The following is a 14,093-nucleotide window of genomic DNA, read 5'->3' as shown; positions in this document are numbered from 1 at the left end:
AACTAGTCTCACTATTCTTAAAATTTCAAGTATACTTTGGAGGGCTTTACAACCCTACCTTTAACTATGAGGTCCCTCTGAAGGCCCTTGTTTATTTTGAGGGATTAATAAGACTCTTTTAAAAGAAGTAGATAGTTCTTGGCACTATTTTTATTTTCAGTCTCATTTTCCTTTGAACTTCCATGAGACTAAACATGTTTCGTTGTAAAGTTGAATGATTCTTGAAATAGTGGATAGCCCCACACCCATTATTGCTGAAAGATCTCTAACAGTGATTGAAGTGTACTCTTTAATAGCAAGAACATTTCAAAGTTTCTTTGGAGCAATATATATTCATTAAAAAAGTAAAGAAATAAAAACACAGCAATGGAGCGATGAAACAAAGTGTATGCCATAACATCCAGCACTTGGTAGAAAAGTAAGGATGGGAAATGAGCTAAGTTCAGCTTTATCTGTGTAAGGTCAACTATTCTGGAGTCAGTGTAATGCCAGCAGGAAAAAAAAAAACATACATGGCAATTGCTGTCACAAAATAAAATTATAACAAAGTCACTTACTGCCCAAGAGATTTTTAAATACATAGTATATATACACATAAATATATGTGTACATGCATATCTGGGGATAAGTTCAGTTACTTTGGTAGTGTGCTTTCCAGGGATGTACCCATTGAGAATGACGTTGATCCATGCATTGCCAGAGATAGCTCAGTGTTTGGGAGGCTCTGAAGAAAAGTTTGGGAGAGAAGAGGTGTTAGAATGACTACCAAACTGAAGGTCTACAGAGCCATTGTGCTGACCTCATTGCTGTATGCCTGTGAAACATGGATAGTCTACCAGCATCATGCCAGGAAACTGAATTGTTTCCATTTGAACTGTCTTAGGAAGATTTTGAAGATCACCTGGCAGGATAAGGTAGCAGACACTGCTCAAACTAAACTGTCAAGTATTCAAACTATGTTTCAGAGAGTGCAACTCTAATGGACTGGCCATGCTGTTCAAATGCAAAATATACACTTGCCAAAAAGACTATTTTATGGAGAACTCACATGGGGCAGGCAATCACATGGTGGTCTGAAGAAGTGATACAAGGACACTGTCAAGGTCTATTTCAAGAACTTCGGATTTGACTGTGAGACCTGGAGACACTGGCACAAGACCACTCAGCATGGCTTGCCCACATCAGAAAAGGTGCTGTGCTTGAGGAGCAAAGCAGAATTGAAATAGCACAAAGAAAATGTAGGTTGTGCAAATTTGGAGTAGTCACCCCAAATGTTCACATGGACTATCTGTGCCCAATCTGTGGTAGAACATTCTGAGTCTGTATTGATTTGATCAGCCACAGTCGTACACATCGAAACTTCACTTTATCATGGTGATGTTATTTTGGTCCTCTTCGAGAATGAAGGACAACAACCAACCAACATGCATATGGAACATGCATCCACATATATATGTACGTACATGTATGTACCAGGACAATACAGGTATTCATTTTTTTACTGATGAAGTATATACAGAAGAGTATATATACGTATATATATATATAATTACCATATATATATATATACACACATATATAAAATATATAGTTACTAAAAGGTAAGAAGAAAAAGAACAATAGTTTGATAGAGTGTGCTGGGATGGGAACAGGGTCGAATAATGGATTTGTTGTTTTAGTGTAAGAAGACCCTAAAAACATTTATAAGCAAAGAACAAAGTGCTAGTAGTGGGGAAGAAAGTTTAAGAGGAGAATAAAAGTGGATGAGAAATCTATGGAATAATGTACTCCAAGAAGACAGAAGTGGATGGGATCAGAGAAACAGGTGGGATAAATATTACCTTTGGTGAAGAGGAGAGCTATTCATTCACTGAGATCAGAAGGAAGGAGGAGAGGATGGGGAAATTCCCAGAAGTGTGGAGGAGGGGAAATGAGCTCACATCACCTACTTCAATTTTCTCAGCAAAGTTGGAGAGGAGGTCGTATGATGGGGCAGGGGAAGAGGGGTCACGGTTAAAGGCTTATTTCCATATAGCTTAAAATGAATTCACTGTCACTTCTTCCACTGGGTTTGCCATGGAAACAAAAGGTTTAAAATTACTGCTCATTTTTCGGTCTGTCCTCTTGGGTGTTTTCCTCTCTATGTCTTCAGCCAGTAAGACAAATAAACTTGCTTTCACAGTGCTGCATGTGCTCAGCCCCTGGAAAGCTTGGCAAGTGGGGGGCAGCCACTTTCAAGTAGATTTGTCTGAGGAATAGAAGGCCCACAGCTAGTTGAGGTGCTGCGGACACTATATCACCAGGGACACCTGCAGAGAAAATATGGTTCCATTTGAAAACAGCCTTTGTCTCACAGTATGCCTCCTTGAAATTACCTTAGGGCATCCTCTCAGAGACATAAATACCACCAAAGGACCTCTCCACTGGGGGTAAGGGGTGAAGGGAAGCAAGCACAAAAGGAAAGGGACTCTCTCTACTGGAACTCTATTTCCAATTAGCAAGGAGGGGTTCCTTTCTCAACATCTACCACTCCCCTAGGAATTTAAGAACTTAAATTTCCTCTACTGTATCCGAAATTTCCACCAAATAGATTACTTTGCTAAGACAAATTTGGCAGTCAGATTTTAATCCTCTGTAAGGAAGTGGGGGAAAAATATGAGAAATTTTTGATACCTCTTATAGAGATTGAGGATAAGAAATCAGACTGCAGATGACTCCCTTAGGTAAATTACAGTGTCCTCAAATTCCCTTAACCTGGAAGAACCAGAAAATATTTCATTTGAGTCAGCTTTGAATGAAAAATTGCAAACTGCAAGCCTAGGAAAGAGTTTTTTTCTTTTCTTTTCTTTTTTTTCTTTTTTGGTGGCAGTCAACAAATTATTTTAACCAAAAGGTTGTTTGGGCTCTGAATCAACTTTATTCCTTCTCTTTTTTTGCTCTTTTGAAAATAAAAATCTCATTTTCAACTCATAAAGAAACATTTCTTCTTATTATTCTATACATTAGAAGTCAACTGGTAATTTGTTCAAATCAAATTAGTGATTTTGCATTTAATTTAGTGATGAGAAACCCTGGAATTCAGTAGCTTTTCTCTGATAACCTTTAAAATACATTAATTTCAACAGTGATTTACATTGGGCTTTATTTCCCATTGCTCCCACATCATCTTCTAAAGCAGAAATGCCCCCATGGTTTTTCAATTTGGTACCTAATCAGTCCAATATATTCCTCTTTTCTTCTTTTCATATCGTCTCCTAAATTTGATACTTCAATATTTGAAGAAATTGCACTAGGAAATCTCACATGGCTTTTTCCATTTCTTTGAACTTATATGGGAATAAACATAGTAAAAAATGTTTCATTGAAACAGGGATGTTACAGTACAGTTGGTAGGAATAAAGAATTTAAAGATCATTTTAGCTGGATGACTTTTAGAAATTCTAATAATTATAGTAATTGGCAATTTAAAAAAAATGATTTCATGAATCCATCAAAAGCACCTAATCTTAACCTTATATCAGCCTTCCCTGAAAATTGGCTGAATAAAAATAATTGGAGTTCTGACAAGGAATCAGGGCTTCAGAAATCATAATAAGAAAGAAGTGTCATGTCCTTGTACCATTAGGAAAGTAGAGACCCTTCTAGGTTAAAGGATTGGTTAATCTTTTCTTTATTGGTGCAGTATAAAAGAACTGAGGGACTGTCGGAATTGGTCACTTTAAAAGGGATAGTAGCTGCTGAAGAGAATTCATACCCAGTGAGGTTACTTTATTAATTTGTATCTTTGAATGTTCCACTAGTGAGAAAAGGGTAAGTGATTGTATATTAGTTTCAATGAATAGGCTTAGGGAAGAAGGAATAGTTAGTATCTTCTCCCCCTCATACCCAAGTAAAGCTGGGGTGGTGGAGAATCTGGGTTCTGGAAGACAGCAGTAAGAAATCAGAAGGGGGTGACAAGGAGCCTAGTTTAACCTATGGATTATGCAAGGAATTGAGTGGGGTCATGAACCAAAGAAAGCATAGACTAAGCGTTCAGAATCAGAAGGAAGACTAGTCAGAATTTCTATCAGGAAAACTCAGGAATCAATGACAAAATTGTCATGGTCGGGTTCCTATGAAGAGACCTGTTTTCTTGTAGGTCGTGGATCTGAGCGCCCACCCCACCACCTTGCTAGAGGTGTTATAGGAATAAAAGAGGGGTCCTCATTCATATGTCATCATCATTATCATCATCATCATCATCAAAAAATTAGCAAACATATTTTAGTTAGAATGTTGCATAGAGTCCTAACCCTGGAGTCACAAAGACCCACATTCAAAACCTGCTTCTGGAACCTGGATTTACAAGAACCAATGCAGAGCGAACATTGTACACAATGTACGCAATCGCTGTTCAGTGATGAACTATGACAGACTGACTTCTTCTCAGCAATACAATGATCCAAGACAATTCCAAAATTCTTATGCTGGAATATCCAGAGAAAGAACTATGGAGTCTGAATGCATATTAAAGCATACTATTTTCACTTTTTTTGTGGGTTTTCCCTTTTGTTCTGTTTCTTCTTTTACAACATGAGTAATGGGGAAATATGTTTAACATAATTGCACATGTATAACCTATATCAAATTGCTTGTCTTCTTGGGGACAGAGGTGAGAATGGAAAGAGGGAGAAAAACTTGGAACTCAAAATCTTATCAAAAAATGAATGTTGGAAACTATATTTACATATAATTGGAAAAAATAAACATTATTTGCATGAATAACCCTACTTCTGACATTTACTGGCTATGTAGTGAGTCAACCTTTCTGAATTTATTTATTTTTCATATGTTACATGCAAGCAATCATATATGGGGCCTACATTATAGGAATAGATGAGATAATATGTGTTAGAAAAAACTTTGTGATCTTTGAGTATTTTATAAATTATAGTTCTTTCTCATTATTAAATGTTATCACTTATCTCAATATCTTTTTTTTGTTGGAGTTCAGAAAATAAAATGGACCAAGAACAAGTTATTATTCCACAAATATTCTTGTATATTTTATGTTTTGTGTTTTTGTGATGGCAAGCAAAGTAGGATCTTTTGCTGTTTTTATTTTAGTATAATCAAGTGCCTCTGATCAAATCTTGCTTTTATCAACCAAGAGTCTTTACTTGGAGTAAAGTACAGAAACAAGAATTTCTTTGACTAGAAACAGTTTATATATTTGTATTTTTAATTATTTTAATGTGATTAAAGAAGATCTTTCCCACCCATTAATGGGCCTGGGAAAATTTGGAGGAAGGTCCACACCTTTTGTTAAAGAGGCGCTGATTCTGAAGGGTCTGTGATGTCCTTTGGCTGTAAAAAAATGTATAAATACTCTGAGGGTGAGGTTTTACCCAGATGTTGGTGCTTCCCTCTCTCGTAACTATGGTGATCTATCAGATACTTGGAAGCATGTCTGTTGACCTTCTCTGAAGTTCAGGGTGCTGACTTTTCCCCTTGAACTAAGTGAATGATACAGGTGCTTGATTAAAGTGATTGTGGACCCCTCAAAAATTGCCTTTCCTTCTATAAATGCAGATCTAAGAAGCTGTGATAGCAGGTCTCCCTTTGTATGTTAGAGTGTTTATTGTTAGAGTATTAGTGTGCAAGTGGATAAAATGACTTTTTTTTGTCCTTAAATATTTGCTGAGATGTGAGGTTATCTTGCATAGGCTCACTGAATTCATTGATGGGACATCTCCAGTATCATACAAGACCACAACCTTGACTTATGCCTTCTACTTTTTTCTAAATGACTTTATTTTGTTAGATTACTATAATTTTCAAAACTTTTCATTCTATGAAATTTATAAAATATAAATATTTAGTATGGCAATAACTATTAACAATGTTGTTCTAAATGTTTGTGGATCTCTGTTATGGCTGGGCAGTTATGGGTATAACCTGACCCCCAAAGCCATTTGGTATGGGACTCTCTTCTCATTGGTGGATAACTATGTCCTGTGCCTGCATGAAAATCAGGGCTAAGTTGGCAAGAGCTGGAAAAAGGAAAGATTCTTCAGTCTCTTTGAGCTTGCTAGGTTTCCATCTTCAAGGGAAAAAATGGATGAGAACAACCACACTTCATGTTACAGAATGGAAAAATAAGACTGGGAAGAAGCCAACCTGGGATGAACTGGTTAGTGGTCTCTATCATGTCCCTATCTCCTTCTTGCTATAGTGAAACTTTTAGGAATTAACCTTTGGGTAAGATCTGGGACTCTCTCTTAGTTGAGCTGAGTTACTTTGCTCCCAATGGGAAAGCTCTTTCACTTGGTCTTGCCACATTCTAATTCATATGTTTTCACTGATTTCTCTTTTCCTTGTAGAGTTTTCATTGCAGAACTGGTATTTGGTGGGAGAGGCATTAAGCCTTGGGTATAAATCTTGAGTTGACTTTTCCCCATCAAACAACAATGATCAAAAGTTTAGCTTGAACCTAAGAATCACAACCCCTAGATGAATAATATTTAATGGAGCCAATTGATATAATTTGCACCACATATAGTGTCTCTAAGAAGATAGCAGAGTGGCCAAGCCTCTGTCCCCAATCTCCTGCTTCTCCTCTTGGCAGGAAATATAGTCTTCTTCAGAGAAATGGAGGGGAGAAGAGGCTATAAATGTCTATTCTGCCTTCCTGTGAGCTCTGAAACAATACTTCCACAGTGTATGTCAAGGGGAGGAGGACAGCTCTACTATGCTGGCAACAGTTGTTGGTCATAATTCTTCAGTTTCAATATAATGTGTTGGATGAATGCTCAAGGACTTTTTAAAGATGTTTTCAGTATGAAAATTCATCATCTATTAGTTCATAAAGAATAGTGAGTTTCTAGTGAATAATTCTATCCATTAACTATCTGGGAGACATTAAATTTTTGCAACCTGTAGTGATAGTTTGCATAATTTTCATCATTTCATTGCATAATCAGCACCAATCAATGTGTGTCCTCTTTAAAAATGAATGAAATAGCAATTTAAGTATTTAATGATCTCCACTGTCTACTGAATAGCTCAACCTTGGTGCCCTGTACACATCTCAATATGTCAAAAACTAAATTCATTATATTTTCCTAAGCCCTCATTTCTTCCTAACTTCCTCATTACTGTCCAAGGCTTTACAGTCACTAGACTCTCAGGTCACGTGTCATCCTCAACTCTTCACTGTATTTCACTCCTCATATCCAATAACATCAAATTTTGTCACTGCTACCTTCACAGCATCTCTTGTTTATGCTCCTTGTCTCCCCCAACTCTTTCACAAACTACTCTGTTGCAGTCCCTTATCACCTTATTCCTGGACTACTATAATAGTCAATATATTGGACTCCCTGCCTCAAGTCTCTCCTCATTCCAGTCTATCCTCCACTCAGCTGTCAAATTGATTTTTCCTAAAACATAGGTCTAACAATCCCTCCTCCATACCATGCAGTAAACTCCAGTGGCTCTTTATTGCACCCATAATCAAATGTAAAATTTTCTTTTTGGCTTTTTAAATACCTTCATAACCTGGCCACTTTCTAATTTTTCCAATCTTCTTACTTCTCTCCACATATTCTACAATTCAGGGAAACTATCTTCTTTGCTTTTTTTGCATAAGATTCTCCAATTATTCAATTTTCTTCTGGCTATCCCTTAAGTTATTTCATATCATAAGTAAGATTACCTTACTAGTTCTGGGGGGGTCTGTAAATTTTCAGTTATTCCAAGGCTGTATGATCTAAGGAGAGATGTGCTTACTACTCTGCTGGCCTGCACTCTGGTCTGTGAGTGACCAAAAGCTTTCTTTTCCATCCTGTATCTCAGACCAGGGTCCCCACTCCTCTGAAGCTCTAAGTGCTGATGTCTTAGTGCTCCTTTTCTCCCTGGGACTGTGATTTAGGATTGTGACCTAGATGCACATATGAACAATGCAACAGAGTCCTGTACCCAATGCCATCAAAGGGACCCCTATAATCTTTCCTTCTGAGAAGTTGTCCAGTCCTCTTACTGTCTGTAAGCTCAGAGCTCTGGAAACTGCTGGTGATTCAGTGCCCCTCAAGGTCTGCTGCTGGTTTGTTGGGGTATGACTTATGCTGGGAATGTGTTCCACTTTCACTCAGGTACAACCTTTGGTTGGAAAATTGTTTCACCCCTTCCTTTTGTGAGTTCTACTGTTCTGGAATTCATTTTGAGATGTCATTGACATACAAAATAGAACTCAAAATAAAAGTGATGCAGGGGAAGATGAAGGTGAAGTCCTGAGATTCTAAAGCAGATCTGGAAGAGGAATCCAGCATGGTCAGCCTTGGCCTCTCTCCAAAATGGAGGTCCCAGGAGGAATTTACCAGTGGTAGAACAGGGACATAGTAGCAGAAGATTGTTTCAGGGTGAGAAGGCCCTATGTGATGAGGTAAGTTCCAGGATTAGAAGGCGACTGAGGAATTGGAAGCAGAATTAGCTGGGGAATGAGGGATGTCTATCCTGTGCCCCTCCCCAAAGTAGAGGTCATAGGAAGAACTCACCAATAGGGTAACAGGGTTATAGCATCAGAGAAATGTTATTAGATGCTTAATAAATGCTTATTGATTTAACTGATTATTCTACATTTTAAATAGCGTTGTGTTGGATGTTAGGAAAGATGCAAAGTTTAGTTATTAAATTATATACACATTTTATTGAAACATTATGTGTGTGTGTATGTGTGTGTCTGTGTCTGTGTGTGTCTGTGTCTGTGTAAATACATGTGTGAATGTGTGTGAGTGGAAGCAGAGTGGGGTGGTTTGTAGTCTGTAAGGTAAACGAACTGATCCATTTTTCATATTCTTGCACAAGGCTAAAATAGTATAAGAGAGTAGTTGGAAGAAAAGAGCGAATTTCATATATGCTAAAGAAATGTGCTTCTTTTTCATTCATTATAGAGAATCGTATAGTGGTCTAGTGCTAAAGGAAACTGATTTGAGAACAAGAATTCTGAGCTCCATTTAAGATCTTACCCCTTAGATTTCTTTAGGCCTCAGGCCACTGCTTCCACTTTCACTCCTCAGTTTCTCTTTTTGGAGAATCTTCCAAATGGAATTCTTTGGGGGGAGGTCTGTTTATCAAGTTCCGTATGGAGATTCTGGGCCAAGCCAGTTCCACTAATGTTTTTGTAACATAAACAGTTCCTCTAACTTAAAGATTAACTGTAGCCAACCATCTCTTCCAGATGTGTCAGATGATCATCAGCCTGTTTGTAGCTGGGGGCAATGGAAGAATTCCTCCTTTATGGGCAATTTGGAATCATCAAATCTCCAAAGTCAAACAATTCTCCTGCCTGAGATTGCAGCTTTGAGCTCTGAGCCAGGGTAATATATGCCAGAAAGAAGAGAATGGCCATGCGAAAAGTAGAAAACCATCCTGTACCAAATGTTGCCATATATGCAATATATGAAAAAGGGAAGACAAGGGAGAAAAATGCTAATATTTAAAAAGTTGGAATGCAGTTTGTTAAAAAAAAACCGTCTAATTTATGATTATATATCAACTTTGTTTTCAGTTTATCAGCATAGCCTATGAAGGAATATCAGATTCTACTGTCCTTTGAATGGGTCTATAGAACATGTGAGAAAATCCTTCCCATTTCTGCATCAGCAGAGCTGAAATTCACTTAAACATGTATGTGGAACATGTCTGAAACTAATTAGTCAGGATAAGCAGGGCACTAATAGTGGAACAATTTAAAACTGGCCTCCTTGTTAGCATTTTCTCTCCTCCAATTCAGTGAAATTGTTATTCAAAAGCAGAAATCTGTACCTGACACACGAATCGTCCTTTTCCCTAAAGGGTTCAATACAAGCTCATCATTTAAAACTCCCTCATAGTCTTCCTCCAATCTCCAGGTCCTTTTCTTACATAATTCTCCCAACTCTCTTTAATGCACTCTCTGTTTTAGTCAAACTGTTCTTTCTGATGTTCCCCTTGACCTCAGCACACCACATCTTTCCCCTCTGTGTCTTTTAACAGCTTCACTCTGATACCTGGATTGTATTTGATTCTCAACTCCACCTCTTAAAATGCTTAGCTTTCAATACAGGTGCTGCCCCTTTCCTGAAATCCTTTCTGATAGTTTCCCCACATGTTACTGTTTTCTCCAATTGTATTGTCTTTACTTTCCTGAATAAATGCATCTCTGAAGTAGAGGGAAGATCCTCAAAGACAGAGATTATTGTTAATGTTGTTTTTCATGTTTTTCTTTTCTTAATATCCCTTGTCTACAACAGTGCCTTTCACATACTTGAATGCACAAAAACAATTCTGAATTCCTCGATGTATATTTTTTCAAGTTTGGAAACTCCTTCCATCGATGCAGATCACATATCCTAACCTGTCTGACTTAGTAGATAAGTCCAAATTATCTGTGGTATAAAAGGATTACATGACTTGCCCAGAGTCACATAGATATCAGAGTTGGATTTGAATTTAGGTCTTTCCTTTTGCAATTTCTGCTTGCTACTTCCTCATCTCACTAAAGTAGATAGTAAATAAGATGTTTGTTGGACTGAATTAAATTTGGAGGTGAAAGGATGAGGGAGAAGCTTATTCTCTCAAATAGGTTGCTAGTTGAACACTAAAATTTTCTTTAATACATCACTTAATTGTATAAAAACACTGATATTGGCATTTATTCCATCCTGTCTCTCTGATGAAAACCACTCCCTTCCATTTAAAAAATAAGTAAGGGAGATGAGAGTGAATTTAAAGTCTGAGTAGGCAGCAATTAAGGAAATCAGCAGCTTGGGTTCTGCCTGGGTGTAATTGGACTCATGGACTATTGCCTGCAACAACTATAATAATTACACTTAGCACTTTCTGTGTTCAAGAAGCTTTGTGAAAAAAATAATGTACTTCATTATGACTTCAGCAGCACCATGCCCCACCCTTGTTGCCAACTTATTGTACATACTTACTGTTGCTTTCTTCTGCCGTGGGTTTATGTTTGCTTTTGACAGGGCCGTGTGGTATGGCTTCTAGGTTTAGCTCTATAAATGTTTAGATGAGAAATAAGGCCCAGGTAGCTGCAGGGACGTTCTCACAGTCAAACAGGTAGATATTAAAGGTGAATTTTCATCCTAGGCCCTCTGAGTCTAGGGCCAATGCTCTTTCTATCGTATCACATGTCAAGATGAGTACAAATCCTAAAAAAAAAATAAACTTAGTTGATAATTATACATATGACAGGTTGTAACTGCTGGAATTGGAAATAAAGGCCTACACTCAAATCCCATCTTTATTTCTTTTTACATATGTGATGTCAGGCACTTCACAACTTTTCTGAACCTAACTTCCTCATATAGAAAATGAAAAGTTTGGAAGAGATACTCTCTTTGTCACCTTCCAGCCCCATATTTGTGATCTTAGTTCCACACACTTCTCTGTGCTCTTGCTGGGGAGTCTAGAGACAGAGAATGCTCCTTGCAATACCTGAAAGTCAGAGTAAAGAGAATATAGGACAGAAACTCCTTCTTTTTACTGAGTAACACATCTGCTCCTGCTACAGGTTGGGATGGAAGGACCCAGGTACTACTTAAGGTTATCCATGTCATTCCAAAATTCCAAGTCCTTTTCAGCACTGAGTTTGTGCTTGATTGGAAGCAACCCCAAAGCCCCCAGGTGATCTAACAGAAATGAAAAGATGATACTGAACATATTCTATAGGAAATCCTTCCATGACATTACAAAAGGCCAAGGACAGAGAACCTGTTGCTTTGGGGCCACATACTGCCTTCTAGGTCCTTGAGTGCAGACTTTGGACTGAATCCAAGTTTTATAGAACAAATCCTTTTATTAAGGGGGTTTGTTCTGTGAAGTTTGAATTCAGAAAAAGGGCCACACTTGAGGACCTAGAGAGCCACATGTAGCCTCTAGGCCATAGGTTCCCCACCTCTGACCAAGAATCTCTCTCTTTTTATCCTGCATATATAAGAATCAGCTCATTTTAATATAAGATGGCACCTAATTTGCACAGGGTTGCTGCTTCTATGGCCATAGAGGGTTTCTTTTAGATTAAAGTTAGGGACACATTTACAGTATCTTCTATCATTTACAATAGCTTCTAACATTGAGACAAAAGTTTGGGTCCTTCTCCTAATTCCCCAAAATGGGGCCATGAGGAGTGGGACGTGACTGAACAGTAAGTCTTTAAGGCAATGACTAATTGATTGAATCAAAAGGACTTATTCACATTTAGCTTGGAGTGATCCAATCAAGAGATTGTCGAATCTATCCAAGGTAATTATTTTTTAGTGGCGTGGAATAACAAATGAAGCCCTGCTCTTACACTTAGAATTCTGCGCAAAACAGATATAAAACCTGGTGGCTCCCCCCAAATACTGTAAAGAGAGGTTCTTAACATTTTTTCATGATCCCTTTGGCAGCATGGTGAGGCCTAAGGACTCCTCAGAATATTTTTTTAATACAGAAAATAAAGCATATAGGATTAAAAAGAAAATCAATTATATTGAAATAAAATTATCAACAGATTAAAAAACAGCCAAAATCACAACCTTACGTTGAGAATTCCTGCATAAGGATTCAGACTTACACCATTATGCAAAGTTTATGGTGAAGTTCAGTTGTTTTTCAGTTGTGTCTGACTATTCCTGGCTCCATCTGTGATTTTCTAAATGCTCTGCCATTTCCTTCTCCAACTCATTTTAGAGATGTGGAAACTGAGGCAAACAGGGTAAAGGGATTTGCCCAAGGTCACATAGCTAGAAAGTGCCTGGGGTCAGATTTGAACTCAGGTCTTCCTAACTCTATCCCCATGCTCTATCTGCTGTGTCACCCTAACTACCCATTTGTGGGTGAGGGATACCCAGAAATAATTTTGAAATCATAGTACTAAACAGGGAGCCAAAATAAAATTGTAGGGAGTAGACTTTCAATGAAGAGGCAAAGCCCTGTTATCTGGAAATACCATTAAAAACAGAATTCAGTTTAATAGGATGTGTCTGAGAGAGGCCATTCTATATTCCATATTCTAAAGAAGTGGGTACCTGGCACAAAGAATGCCTAACTAGAAATAAAAACCTGTTGAAGCCAAGGCTAAACCTAAACTATTGTGCTTATTTGTTTTCCCTCATAGGAAAGTTCCTTACCCTTTTCCATCATTATCTGATAACATATTCTACCTTTTACTCTTAAAAACATCATTTGTTTATTTATTTTAAAAGAATGTATTATCTCTCTCTGTCACTCCCCTCCTCCATTGAATTATTTTAAAAATGAAATAAAACAAACAAAAAAAGAAACCCTCATAGCACTCATACGCATATTCTGGCAAAACAAATTGCTACAATGGCCATGACTAAAAAAAAAATGTTTTTTTCTGCAATTTCAATCCATTACCTCTCTAGAAAGAGGTGGATGGTGTGTTTCATCTTCAGTGCTCTGTACTTATGTTTTATATTGCATTGATTAGAGTTCAAAGGTCTTTCCAAGTTGTTTTTCTTGATAATGTGGTTGGCATTTTGAAACTTGTTATAATTCTTATTCCACTTTGCATCATTCATACATTCCAGTTTCCTCTAAAACTATCTATTCTGTCATATCTTCAGGCACAGTAATATTCCATGATATACATTTAGCACAATTTATTTGACCCTTGCCCAATAGGTAATAAGGTATTTGCTTAGTGTCAGATTTGTAGCTATTGTGAAAAGAATTGCTATAAATATTCTTCAGGTGCTTAGTAAGGTGCCTGGAACATAGTAGGTACTTAATAACTGTGTGTTGCCTTCTCTTCCTTTCTTTGATTTCTTTAGGGTATAGACCTAGGATAAGTATAGCTGGATAAGGTGGTAGATACACTGAATGGACATAGTGGGAGGAAGCCCAGCACAGGATAGGAAGGAGGCCAACTTGATCAAATCATCTTGTGCTTGTTATTCTTTCTCAAAGGGGACCATGATGACAGAAAGGGAGATGATGACATGATTTGCAATTGCCTTTGATTTGAGTGAGAGAGGGTTGTGCAAGGTCACCAGCCTCACTTTCTCCTCCAGAGCCAGTGACCAAATATTCATCAGGAGGACTGGAAATGA

At 37.6% G+C, this 14,093-nt stretch overlaps 1 long non-coding RNA gene across 1 annotated transcript in view; it reads right to left on the bottom strand.

The window, feature by feature from the left end:
* LOC140527278 (uncharacterized) overlaps positions 1-14,093 on the bottom strand; it is a 67,144-nt gene that overhangs the window by 31,433 nt on the left and 21,618 nt on the right. Inside the window, exon 2 of the long non-coding RNA XR_011974746.1 lies at positions 10,959-11,186. This is a non-coding gene — a long non-coding RNA (uncharacterized lncRNA). The remainder of the gene's footprint in view (positions 1-10,958; positions 11,187-14,093) is intronic.

Source organism: Notamacropus eugenii, chromosome 2 (genome assembly GCF_028372415.1).
Source record: "Notamacropus eugenii isolate mMacEug1 chromosome 2, mMacEug1.pri_v2, whole genome shotgun sequence".
Lineage (NCBI taxonomy): Eukaryota > Metazoa > Chordata > Mammalia > Diprotodontia > Macropodidae > Notamacropus > Notamacropus eugenii.
Note: the sequence above shows the minus strand (reverse complement) of the source record. Positions and strands in the feature narration are given on the sequence as shown.